The sequence below is a fragment of the Polypterus senegalus genome, chromosome 4, assembly GCF_016835505.1.
Source record: "Polypterus senegalus isolate Bchr_013 chromosome 4, ASM1683550v1, whole genome shotgun sequence".
Classification (NCBI taxonomy): domain Eukaryota; kingdom Metazoa; phylum Chordata; class Cladistia; order Polypteriformes; family Polypteridae; genus Polypterus; species Polypterus senegalus.
Genome location: NC_053157.1, coordinates 240,912,552 through 240,926,534, shown reverse-complemented (window position 1 = coordinate 240,926,534; position 13,983 = coordinate 240,912,552). Strand labels below are relative to the sequence as shown.

At 39.8% G+C, this 13,983-nt stretch overlaps 1 pseudogene; it reads left to right on the top strand.

Moving 5' to 3' along the window:
- The first annotated feature begins 4,654 nt into the window (after window positions 1-4,654).
- On the top strand, window positions 4,655-13,970 carry LOC120528324 (annotated as a pseudogene).
- Window positions 13,971-13,983: the final 13 nt, after the last annotated feature.

The window sequence follows — 13,983 nt, the reverse complement described above, 5'->3', positions numbered from 1 at the left end:
TGCTACTTTAATTACGATGTGATTTGAGAAACTGGTTAATTAAACGATTTTAAGATGAAGTTTATGATGTTCTACTTTAATGACAAAATAAACTACGTGATTAAAGTGGAAATGTCGAGATTGAAGTTGACATTTCGTGCTTTTTCCCCACTGTGTGCCTTTTTTCTCTGTACCCTAATAATCTTTCATATGACACTCAGCAAGTGGGCTTACAACTCGGCTTTTCACAGCGACTTTGATATGTGAGTTCTTTTTTATTTCCGGCACTGTGCGATTTTGTGAATGTGAGCTTTCAAGTTTCTCCAACACGCTATGTCACTCGATCAACTTCATTTTGTTGATTATACCACGGCTTATTTGAACAAATAGTACGTTTTTCCTTTGCCTCCACTTGGTATTCGCTGAAATTCTTATATTTTCCCCGTGCTTTTCCCATTGTCTTTTCACAGAAGGCTGCGCTTAAGGGCGATTTATATTGATTTGCATATTCAAATAGGCGTAATTCTGGGAGGATTTGGGGCGTTAAATAATGCGCGTGCACGAGTGTTAGTTTTCACGCTGATCGGATTTATGTAGCGGAAGAACGTGGAAGTTGGAGTACGCACAGATTCCTGCATCTGGATTTTTCTATGCGTATGCACATTTCAGCTTTTGTGCTTACGCCATGTTATAGTGCGAGTTCTACGCACGGCGTTATACATGAGGCCCCAGGTGGGGGGGGGTAGTATCCCCAGAAGCCAGATAGACTTTAATAATGGAAATGCCTATTTTCGTGTTTCCTGCATCTTATTCTGTACGAGTTTCTTCCATTTGAAACAATCATATTATTAAACCACAAACATATACCCATTTTCAAAGTAGGGTTCTATACCATTGTATGCTATTTTTGGTGAAATTACAGGCTAGATCTTGCCAAAAACAGTTAGTGAAAATTGACTGAAAGACACACTTTCCTGACGAGCAAATAACAAACTCATTACATATTATATACTGTATGTTATGGACGTACCAAAGCCTTACGTTGTTAATCAGGAATCGAAGTGAAAGTAGAGAAGTGCCAGAAATGTTTTGTGAATAATTTATTAATACTTTCTGAAATTGAACATGACACTTTTTCAATGTTTATAAAGGAAAAACAGCTTTTCAATGAGTAACTTTCACAATCATGAAACACTAATATTTCTGAGATGAGTGGATAGCTCTCAGGACATCAGGATTTTGTAATAACATGTCATAAAACTTGTCACATGAATCACTGAAATTGCATTTCACAACCAGTATATGTTTCAATGTGTCGACTTTAAGTTGATTATTCTGGTGTCCACATGTTGTTAATCAGAGAAAAGGCTCTTTCAGTGGGAGCATTTGTCCTTGGAAGACATAATGCAAATTCTGCCATGAGTTTCACATTATCACATGGAACATAATGGCTGACAAGTGCTGAAAGATTTCCATCCATCATTTCTCTATTGGTAATTCTCATTAACTTTTTCTGCAGTGACATATCTTTGGATATTGGATATCTCATCAAACAGTTCATTGTCATTTATCTTGTCAGGAAATATGTCATTCACAAAACCAATGCACTTTTGAACATCTTCCCATGAGAGTTGTGATCTCAAAAGCACCCAATCAAAAATATTTATCCCTTCACAACTACGACGAAATTTACAGAGAGTACAGTCTGCAGACTTGAGACTATACAGTAAAGTGTGTACAGCAGTACTTACTTAAAGAATAAAGAGCTAAAATTAAAGTTAAAAAAAATACACTTTGTCAACACTTTCAATTTTGTCGTACAAAATAAATTGGCAAGTTTAAGCTTTAACTTCAGTGAAAACGGCTCACCTCGAACGCCGTATTGACGAAAGTGAAAGACTGAATCAGGCTCAGAGCAGGAATAGTAAGATAATTCCTGGCTCAGAGTGTGGCATAGCCAAAACGTGTCGCATCACAAGGCACGGCCGATACCATCTGACCATGCTGCCACCTTCTCGCCTTCCGTGCATTTCCATACTGCAAACAATGGCCACCAGCAGGCGTGAGACTAAGAAGAAGGTCAACTAACCGTCTGACGTCATGATGGGTAGAAAGAATGATTTGGAATCAGGAAGGCTGAATGAGGTCTAGGCCTCTAGGTAAAAGTACGCATTTTGTCGGAAAATGCCAAAGGACGCCAGGACGGGTGATCCAAAATTGGGACTGTCCGTGTAAACTGGGATGTCTGGTCACTGTATCTTAACCCCTATATACAGTAGCTCAGACTAGGTAGATATCAGAATGCGTTTTATTTTAATGTTAATGCCCAAAGTATTACTGAGCCCTAATAAATCTAAATGCCATTAAGCGCTTATATGTTTGATGTGCCAGCCTAAGAGCCTGCCCAGTATTCACACTGGCAAAGGCCCTGCCTGCAGTTTGTTTGTCTTCTGTCAGTGAGCGGCTCAGCACCGGCGTTCACAAAACAAGATCTGCCTGTGAAAAGGCTGGCAGGCCAGGGCCCTTCTGCTAACATAAATGGCGTCCTTTTAAAGATACCTCAGGGCTACACTTTTTATAGCTAATAGCACTAAAACTAATAATAAAGCATATTGATCCCTAATCTAAATTCTCAACATTATCCACCTTAAGAAAGGGAAAAGTGTCTCTGTGTCTTTGTATCTGCGTGTTAATTCGGTTCATATGTCAATGGCATTTGTCACTCCAGCAAATGGTACATCACAAATACTAAAACTGCTTTAAAGAATCAAACACCAAATGGTGTGTAACAAAGACATCATGTTAAATTTGTCATTCCAACATATGGCACATCTCAAACATTAACATGGCTTTTACAAATCCCATAGTAAATTGTATATAACAGAGACATACACATTGTATTTGTCATTCCAACATTCTATACATTAGATTACTACAAATGTTTGTAATGTCCCATCTGTTTATTAATACATGAATTACATTCCAATAGGAGGTGCACTGCCAATGATAACACTGAGGTCCACGCTGATCACTTATATTTCATCCCAGATTATTAAATGCCACATTCCTTTGACATTTCTATACTTTGACTTTATTTCTTGAGTGACTAAAGTAAATATTAGAGCAACGGATGTTGGAAATGACTGCTTTCTTGCCGAGGGTGTTATCAACTCTGAGAGGTTGCACTTGAATAATAATAATAATTCTTTATATTTTTATTGCGCTTTTTTCATTACTCAAAGCTCTTCTACACAGTAAGTGGGGAGCCATTTCAACCACCACTAATGTGCAGCATCCACCTGATGATGTGACGGCAGCCATTTCTCTGCCAGTAGGCTCACCACACATGAGCTATTAGAAGGTGAAGTGGTGAGAGAAACAGTTTCCTGATGAGAGACAGGGAACAATTAGGGGGGCACAATGACAAGGCCTTGTATGGCAATTTAGCAAAGACATCTTTATGGAGGACACACAGGGATCTTTAATAACCACAGAGACTCAGAACTTCAGTTTTACGCCTCATCTGAAGGACAGCACCATTTATACAGCACAGTGTGCTCGTCACTGCACTGGGGCATTGGGATCCACATTCAGACCACTGGGTAAGCCCCCTAATGGCCTCACCAACACCTCTTCCAGCAGACAGCCAAGCTTTTCCTAGAAGGTCTCCAATCCAAGTACTGGCCATGCCTGAATATGCTTAGGTTGAGGTAGATGACCTGATCTGAAGTGCATGTGGTGTGTCTGCTGGATGGTAACTGGCATAACACTAAATGTTATATGAGCCTTTATGTGTCTCAGAGACATCTGCACATTTGTTAGTGCTGGTGACAGTGAGTGCAAGTGTGGGGCACTGAGAAGTGACAGGCTGGAGGGGTCACTCTTATGTACTTAAGTGGAATGAGTCTGAGGTGGGCTATTACAGAGGGACTGGTATCAGGGCATCACTTATACCCATTTGTATGACTAGGATCTGTTTGTGTTGATTTGTAGGGTGCACAGTCTCACAAATCCTGAGATAAAACGACTTGAGTAACCAAGAAAATCTAAAAAAATGTGAAGGAGCCGGAAGCAACAAGCGCCTGCTGTGTGTTACCTGTCTGTCTGTCTGTCTGTCTGTCTGTCTGTCTGTCTGTCTGTCTGCCTGTTTCAGTTTTTAAGATGTTTTCATATTTCTACTATCCCTGTGTTTTTTAATGTATCATATTATTCTGTTTGTTAAACTGAGTGGGCTTCAGTTGGGGTCTTTACTGAATAATCTGATAAATTCCAGGCATGGACAAAGAAAAACACAAAAATTTACTATTGATAAGCAGGAGACGAGAACTTATTATGGGATGGATAATTTGTTTAATAAAGATGACTCATATGGAGTCTGATGTGGACTTCAGTGTGTAATAAAAGAATAAGAAATACTGACGTGAATGACACTTTAGCAGACCCCCTGTGACAGGTCATCTCTTCTGTCACTCGGTGGTCTTCACTCTCTGAGCTCCTGTCTCACATTAACTGTTCACCCTCAGTGTCTCCTCAGATGTCATCTCAGTGAGTTCTCAACTTTCTCTTTAAATCTCCTCCTCCTCCTCACTGAGCTCAGACAAACTTTCACTTTCGTTTCTTCACAAGTCACTTCCTTGTTTGTCTGACTGATTCTCTCTGCCTGCCTCTCCTCAGACTGACGATGGCTGAAGCCCAGCTGTGTGGATTACAGGACGAGTTCACCTGCTCGGTGTGTCTGGACACCCTGACTGACCCTGTCACGATCCCCTGTGGACATAATTTCTGTCTGAATTGCCTCATGGACTGCTGGGAAAAAAGCCAAGAGACCAGCTGTCCTCAATGCAGAGAGAACTTCACCACGAGGGCTGCTCTGCGAAGAAATAATCTGCTGAATGAAGTCATCAAGAAATTAAAGAAGATGACACTCAGTCCTCCCTCCTCCCTCAGAATTATGCTGGCCCTGGAGACGTGGAGTGTGATTTCTGTACTGGTAAGAAGTTCAGAGCAGTGAAGTCCTGTCTCACCTGCCCGGCCTCCTACTGTCAGAATCACCTGCAGCCTCACTATGAAGTAGCGGCCTGGAAGGGACACAAGCTGGTTGATCCTGATAGAAATCTGAAAGAGAAACTCTGTGAGAAACATCAGAAAAGTCTGGAGATATTCTGTAAAACTGATGATTCCTGTATCTGCTTGATGTGTGTGGTGACTGGACATAAAAATCATGAAATGGTCGAGCTGGAGACGGAAAGTGAAGAAAAGCAGGTGAGTGATGCTTAGTGTTTAATGGAAACTGTTTGAATAATTTGAGTTAAGGAATTTGTACATTTAATGTGACAGAGAAATCTATTCATCTGCAGTAAAACTTGATTATCTGTCACTTGATTACCTGTCAGGACTAAATAACAAAAACCCAACCTTTTGCACGCCAGCGTCTCCCGATTACTACTGCGAGTTCTGCACATTGGAACAAAAGAAATCAAAGTGTCCGTTACGTACCTTCAGCTTTAATAGTGGTTTGTAGCTTTTCTATTTTGTTATAATTAAACTAAACTACTATACATTGTTATGGCCTATCAACATATGTGTGTGCTGTTTGAACTTATTAAACGTTTACGAAACAGCAACAGCTCTTCAAGTATTGCTTCAATGACGGAGTTGGAAGGCCAACAGTGAACGATATAAAGCGGGATGCTGAAATAATTGAAAAATGTGTTGAAAATGGAAACCAGTGACGGTAATGTTATTCTGTATTAATGTTAATGGTCTTCTGCATTGTAATTTTCTTTATATATTCTGTTATTTCAGGTTGTGTTAATATATTGTGTGCGTTCAGGCAGCTTGTGATGCTCTGTATGGGTGCAGAAAGGGCGTAAAGCTGTAAGTGATGGGACTGGCTGAGGGGCTTCTGTTCTGTGAGGGGCGGACAGGAGAAGTGAGGAGAGAAGGGAAGGTGTGGAGCAGGGAGTCAGGAGACAATAAGCAGGAGTGTTTGTGGGATCAGAAATACACAACAAGAGTGGCAGGAGATCAACTGATCGGTAGGGAAAGCTTTGATTGTTTAGGAGGTGAGTTCTGTAAGCCAAATAACGGAGTGTAAGACAGGAAACCGCTTGTTAGGGGACTAAGACTCCATGTAAAATATAGAAAACTCCAGGTACCTCAGGCATAACGCTGTGCGTAGAATTCACACTCTAACATGACATAAGCACAAAAGCCGAAATGTACTTACGCACAGAAAAATCTAGATACAGGAATCTGTGCGTACTCCAACTTCCACATACAGGCGCTTTCTGTCCCCCCCTAACTCCTCCCAGAATTACACCTCTTTGAATATTCAAATCAATATAAATAGCCTTAAGCTCAGCCTTTGTGAAAAGACAATGGGAAAAGCACGGGGGAAAATATAAGAATTTCAGCGAATACCAAGCGGACACAAAGGAAAAACTTACTATTTGTTGGTTTAAACAGTGGAATGATCAACAAAAGGAAGTTGATCAAGTGACAGAGTGTCGGAGAAACTCAAAAGCTCATGTCCACAAAGTCGCATTGTGCCCGAAATAAAAAAGAAGTTGTCAGATATCCAAGTCACCGTGAAAAGGCGATTCATAGCCCACCGACTGAGTGTCGTATGAAAGCTTATTAGGGTACAGAGAAAAAAAAAATAGACACACAGTGGGGAGAAAAGCAGAAAATGTCAACTTTAATCTCAAAATTTCCACTTTAATCACATAGTTTATTTTGTCATTAAAGTAGAACATCATAAACTTCATCTTAAAATCATTTAATTTACTAGTTTCTCAAATCCAATCGTAACTAAAGTAGCACGTTAAATAAATGCTTTGTTTTGAATTTGATCTTCTTTGTGCTCTATGTGTGTGAATCACTACGTGCTTCTTAAACGGGCTTTCTCTTCCTCTGACAGGACACAGCATACATTACATTTTTGATATTACAGCTCTCTGAATAATTAAAATACTGAGATGAATACGTGATATCTTTTTCATGATGATAGGATTTAAAGCACGTTATTAAACATGGGAACACAGTGGCGGTACTGTCTCTTTCAAACATACTAACACCCAATTCCTGTCCTTACTTTTCTTCCTCCAAATACCCAATCGCCACACAATCAGCTCTGTAATGAACGTTAAGCCATCTGTAAGCTTAGTACGAAGATTCTTCAAAACTTTTAAGGAACATTGAAATATCTTCATAGTACGTATTTAATTATTCTATCCATCTATCGTTCCAGTATACAGTAATCAATCAGGATCAATCTGTGAACTAGCTAGCGCTGCGTTACCGTGTCCTCACATGTTTAATTATTAACAATACAGATTATTTAAATGAAGTTAGTTTTATCTGTATAATATAATCAACATATTTTGCTGCATTTCATCTTAAAAATTATATCGTCAGCATATGTAATACGCGCTTTATAAAGTGGCGCAGGTTGTGCTATATTATAACTGAAGTGCAAGATTACAGAGAAGTGATTGTACTTATAAGTACAAACAGTTCTACAAGGAGCACTTGATGGACTGATTGAGTGTGTTTAGAGTTCTTGGGATGAAACTGTTTCTGAAATGCGAGGTCCGTACAGGAAAGACTTTGAAGTGTTTTGCCGTGGCTGAGGCAGCGTGTGCTTGAAGCTGTATACCGATAATTCTCTTTCCGATCAGCTGCTGCTGTGATTCACACTCCGATACAGTGATATAAATACTCTGAGTGGTGCAGTGAGAGTGATATGGAAAAAGATGATCCACTGTGGAAACCCTAACGGGAGCAGCTGAAAGAAGAAGAAGGTGCAGTGAGAGTAACAACACTAAAGCAGTTATGGTATTTGGAATACTATGGCTATTCCCTGGACCATTATGTTGTTACAGGTTAAATACAATCAGATGCATTAAACTAATAAACAATATGCGGTTAGATTCAGTGTATTTATAAAGCCGTGTCAGGAATGTGCATCTAAGAAAGAAAGAAAAACCACACAGGAACAGTAGCACTGCTTTGACGCTGGGTGCGCCAGTCTGCAAAACCGAGCGCAGAACATGCGTACGACAAGGTATGAGGTACCGTGGAAAAGTGCGTGGCTTTACGCCAAGTGTAGGTTTTATACATCGCGATTTGAACGTGGAAACGTTCTTACGCAAAATTTCTCTGCATACGCACTGTTTATACATGAGGCCCCAGGACCTCTGAGTTGTATTTGCTTATTATGCTGGTCATTACAATACTATATAAATCAAATTATTTTGTTAGTATAGTTTTTTATGACCATTCGCTAAACTAATCTACTGTATGTCATTTTTAAAGTAGCTGCTCTGTTATCCGTCTTTTCTCTTATCCATCACAGCCTCGGTCCTGACCCCTGACTGATAATCAAGGTTTTACTGGACCTTATAAACCTGATGTTTCAAGTTCAGAGCATTGGCTGCTGGAGTCCATCCTGGTGAGACTGGTGCAAGTCATGAAACAGCTCAGGATGAGATCCCAAAGATGGCCCACAAACACCTGAGTTCTCTCCTCACAGCCAGCTGAGTTTCTTTCTGCTCTGATCAGTTTCTCTTTTGAGTTTCTAAGGCAGTGGGAGGCCAACTATAACCTGCTGTCTAGAAATGTCCACTGGCAGGGGTGCGAGCGTCATGTGGGCTACACGTAGAAATGTCTGACATTCAGACCCTCCTGAGGTGTTCTTAACAAGATGATGTTACCGTTGGCTGATGTAAGCGTAGTAAGTGAGCACACAATGTCATCCTAAACGTAATTCAATAGAAGGTCTGACACGTCAATAGACACACTCTGTACTGCTGACACTTACACGCTGAGTGTGCTTAGCTGCTCGTCTGCCTTTGTGGTGTTTGTCCATTTTAAAGAATCAGAGTTTGCATTTGGCTGATCTCAGGGCTGTTTAACAGAAACATTATTGTCACATGTCAATCTGTATTGTACTCCAGAGTTAAGTCTACGATTCTTACAATAAGTTCAGCTCAGAAATGTCAATATACTATTCCTGTGTAGATTTTCTGTTTTTTAATGATATAACTCATCAGGCTCTTCATTAGTGATTAGACATCATGTTATTTAGTGGAGCAATAAGAACATTTTGAATGTCAAACCCCTGAGTGATAATCCCACCACATATTATGATTATGACAAAGACTCTGAGCTTTCATATTTGGTAAAACCCTAACAAGTCCAGCAGGAGTGTAAAGAACTTACTAGAAGTGCAAGTCTGACCATCTAAGCCAAATTTCAAATCCCCCATCACTACTACACAACCTCAATGTACAGTAAGTTCAGATAAAGACACTTAACTTCAGTCCACCATTTGGTGTTTCTTTAAATAAAGGACTAGTGTCACATCGGCTCTGTCAGGTCTCAGGAAGTGACACAAATGTGGCCGAGTCCTCGCTGGAATATTAAAAGAGCTCGGCTCACAGGTGAACACACGTTTAGAAACCAACATCTTAAACAACAATGAAGTATATGAAGTGGCCTGAAATTTTTCAGTTTAATATGAATCAGATCACTAATATCGACATCTAATTTTTGATCTCTTTATGTTTTCTGTTGTTTGGCTATCACTTCATTTTGATTGATTTACATAAATCAGTTCTTCAGATGTCCCTGAAAGTGTCGTTGCGAAAAATTCATCATCAGAAGGCTTTTTACCTAAAAATAAAGGCTATTAGGACTTGAAATAGACAGACAGAGTTTTAAAGCTTTATTGCAATAAATCAACCGCACGGACTCAACCCAATATGGCCAAATTGAGCTAAGCGACGATCATTACAGCCATTGGAGTTTTTATAATAATTTCTTATCATTTTGGCTCATTCAATTAATTCATTCTGCACCTGGTTTTACTGTCCATTGTTCCTCTTGGTGTCTGTTTGGCTTATTCTGAGAGTTTCCTTTTTTCCATCTTTGGGCTTTTTGATGTAATTTCCTATCTTTTCTAACCTTGCTCTAATGAGCTTGTTTGCTTACCTCCGCTGACTCCCTTTTACTCCCGTCCGACCAAATCTTGAGTTTCAATGGGAACCATTATTATCTCCTTACTATTTCTATAAGACTGGCCTCCTTGTGGAATGTGTTATCTTTCTATTCTGTTCCCATTTTTTCTAACTGGCCAAGGCTTCAAATCCATATATGGATTTTCCTCTCTTAGGCTTTCCAAACTTTTTACTATAGTGACCTTAAGCTTTAATTAAAAAGAAGTGTAGTATGTGCTTTCATTTGATCATTGCTTGGCATGCTTGATTTGTCTTAATTTCTACACTAAAGTTAATTGCTAATATATTCTTATAATATTTTTGCTAATGCCTGCATTTACTAAGATTTTCTCTTCATGCATTAGGTCAGCGTGACCCTGCTTACAGCAAAAAGCCTTTTGTTGCCTTTCTGCTGATTCAGCAACTCAGCTGAATCCAGAGGCCTCTTCTGAGCCTTGAATCACAGGTGTCCTCAAACTCTTATCCTATCCAAAATTTGTTTCGCTGTATCAATTTAGCTGTTCTTTTCTTCTTTTTGGAAAATTTGCTGTAAGCCTATAAAATAATGCAATATAACTGATTTTTTTAGTTAACTATTTGCTAGACCTATTGTATTTGCTTTAATATTCTAATTTATGCTTAATCTAATGTATTAGAAGCTTTTAATTACTTTTTATGACTTTATATGCTAATTTGCTATTCTCTTATGCTAATAAAAAATTTTCCTTCTACAAAAGCAGACATGTACTGTAATTGTAGGACAGACTGGCACTGCTTGGTCAGAAGTCTTTTACTTAAGCTGCCACCGCCTGCCCCGCTTTTATTGACTCGTATCTTCAGCTCAGATGTCAGTTCACTTCACCAGGACTCTCATTGACAATTTTGGGTGTCATCTGATCAGTCTGATCAAACACAGCAAATGACACCCAGTGATGTCTCAGTATGTCACTCTTTATCACTTTGTGACCGAAGAAAGAGCCAAAACTCAACTTGATTGTCAACACTTAGCAGGAATTAGCAGTAAAAAGGTTGGATTTCTGTTCATCCAAGACACCTACAGCAGCAAGTCCACTTCGTCCTTTATAACCCTTTGTAAGCACTAGAACTCTGATCTCTGCCCCTGGATTATCTTCTGTCCTGTAGTAAGACCCTTATTGTGGCCATCACAAAGGCTAAATGATCTCTTCTGCTCCAAAGGGTAACGTAATGCCAGACGGTAAGAGCTGAAGACCCCTGTAATGGAGTTGAATGTGGGGGTCTCATTCAGTTCTGACTGGATAAAGGAAAGCAAGGTGCTCAAGTAAGAGAGACCACCTATAAAATCTGTAGAATTACTGAAGGAGGACATCAACCAGCAGTTGTACATTTTGTTTGCCACTAAAAGATAACCAGTAAGTGTGAAACCTCAAAGACTTTAAACTGCAGAACAACTCACAGTCACAGGAGAAAAGGACAAGAGAGAGAAAAGAATCTGTTAGAAGAAAGACAAAGCAAACTGAATATTCTTAAATGTGTGACAGAGGAAGCTCTCCATGGACACAACAATCTGGACAAAGCGTCACCTCCACCTGAGTGACCATAAAACAAGTCAGGAGTTCACCTGCTCGGAGTCTGAGAACTTCTGACTGTGACTCGGTAGTTAAGATAAAGCCAGGGGGTGAATTCTGGGAGTTGACATCACCATAACTGTGTGAAGGAGAAGGCTTAGCTGTTGTGAGGGTCTCTTCAGAAATTCAGCAAGAAAACTAAAGTGGACTTGAATCAGTTCAGAGCAGCGTCTCACACACACAGAGGAGCTGTAAGGGAGTGTAGACAACCTGTGAGGAAAACCAAACTGCCATCACAGTGCTGACTCTAGAAAATTAATAAGTAACTAAGAACTGAAGCAGAACTGAGACGAGAAAATTTAAAAGCTGGTTCTGAATGTGTGATGTTTACTGGGAAATTTTTTTGATAAAAACTGTGAGAAGTAAAATCACAAGTTATGTGCCTTTCCTATAAGTGCAAGAGAAAGAACCAACTAAGGTAACACAGACTCATGTTTGGTGTTGTCTGTTGATGTCGTCTGTCTGTTTACACTTGAATACGTAAGTCTTCAGTTGTCCTTATATTATAAACACTTTTTATTTTTCGACTGTGACTTGTCCCTGGTTGAGTTTGCATGTTCTCATTGTGTTAATGTGGGTTTCCTCCTACAATTGAAAGACATGCAGTTTAGGTGGACTGGGGCTTTGGAACATCAGCTCTATTGTGTGTGTATTCACCCTCGATCTTCTAGTTTTTCCTCTCTTCTCAGTGAATCTGGAGTAGGGGGCTCTCAAAAACATGGCCTTTTAAAGCCAACTGAGACACTCCTTGGGTGATTTTTGTATAAACAAGAAAAGAGAAATTGTGTTCTTTCCAGTGTGAGGTGCGCAGAGTGAAGAGTAAAGCAGACAGGCCTGTTCCTTGTGCTGCTCCAGTGTTGCTCACACAGTCCTTGAGTCTGCCTGACAGATAGTCCATCATCAGGACACCACAGGCTCACCCACCTGCACATCTCTGAGCTGACCCCTTAACAGGGATGGCTGGGTGGTCTTGAAGGCTCTGGTGAAACCAAAACACATAAACATAATAAAACATCTCTCTATTATAAGAGACAAGACGTGATCTTTCTGAAGAGACTTTTTGGAAGAACAGAGAGACAATAGCAAGGTCCGTGAGATGGAGACTTTGGCCATTTCGAACGTCTACAAATAATGAAAGTAAAGATCTCATTCACACAGACAAACGGAAATTATTACTCAGTGAAATAACAGAACAGTGAAAAGAGATTGAATATATTGTTTGGATTGAAAGTTTAGGTCAGAGACTTGTAGATTGTCTAATTAGTGTTGCCATCAGGGAAAAGTAGTGTTTCTTCCCAATGAAGAGGCCTATCTGCGAGAATTAAAAGATTTGTGGTTTGGTGAAAGTGAAATCCACGTATACGGTCACCCTTGGGTCACAGAATAGCACAGATACACAGCAGATTTTAGAGACAAACGTTATTTAGACACTTCAAACAAACACAAGTCTCTTTCAGGGGTGAATCAAACTACCTGTGTAGTCGGAGGGGACAGTTCTGTCTCTCAATTAGAAGAATAGAAAATCTTCCTGTTCATAGGGGCCCACCTCAGGAGCGGGACGACCAGAGCAGCAGAGGATGTCTGGGGGAGAACAGAGACAAGACAGTGAGACAAAAGGAGAGCTGCTGTTCAGGCTTTTAAATGTTTGAAGCGCCGCACAAACCAAACCTGCGTGTGGGCGAGTGAAGCGAACAGGGATGGAGCTCACTAGTTTTATTAAAAATAATAATCCGTCACCTAAACAAAACACCTGAGGTAAGAAACATACAAAAAATATAATTTCTGAGTTTTAGAATTACTTTTATTTGCCTTCTTCCTGAATTCAACAGAATTGTTTGTGTATTTCAGTATCTTACTTGACTCCAGAAAATGACAACAGCAGACAACGTCCTCACATGTCTGACTCAGGATATCAAATGGCCTTGTAGATCCTCTAATTACTGACATGACGTGTTTTAAGTCCTCTTGGCTTTTCACCAGTTTCTTTACTTTACACTCCAGTTTGTTTTTATTATTTTTGGTGTTGTGTGAATTTCACATTTCCCAGTTTGTCAATGTGATGTCTTCTAAACGTCAAGAACTAACTCACACACTAGTGTGCCTTCAAACTGTCTTCTGGATTTGATGCACTCTTCAAGCCCAAAATCAATCTTACATCAATTAAATTAAACCTTTCTTTTAATCTTTATTGTCATTTCTGTTTTTTGAATCAAATCTGAGTTGTGTCATGAAATGTAAAACAAATGTGTTGTGAAAATATCAGGAGACAGAAAGAGAAGAAGAAATCACAAAGTGAACGTGAATTCTGATCTGATCATTCGTGTCCTCTTGTGTGTCCAAACAGAAACAGCTGGGGGCGACACTGAGTGACATCAAGAGGGGACTTGAGGAGAGAG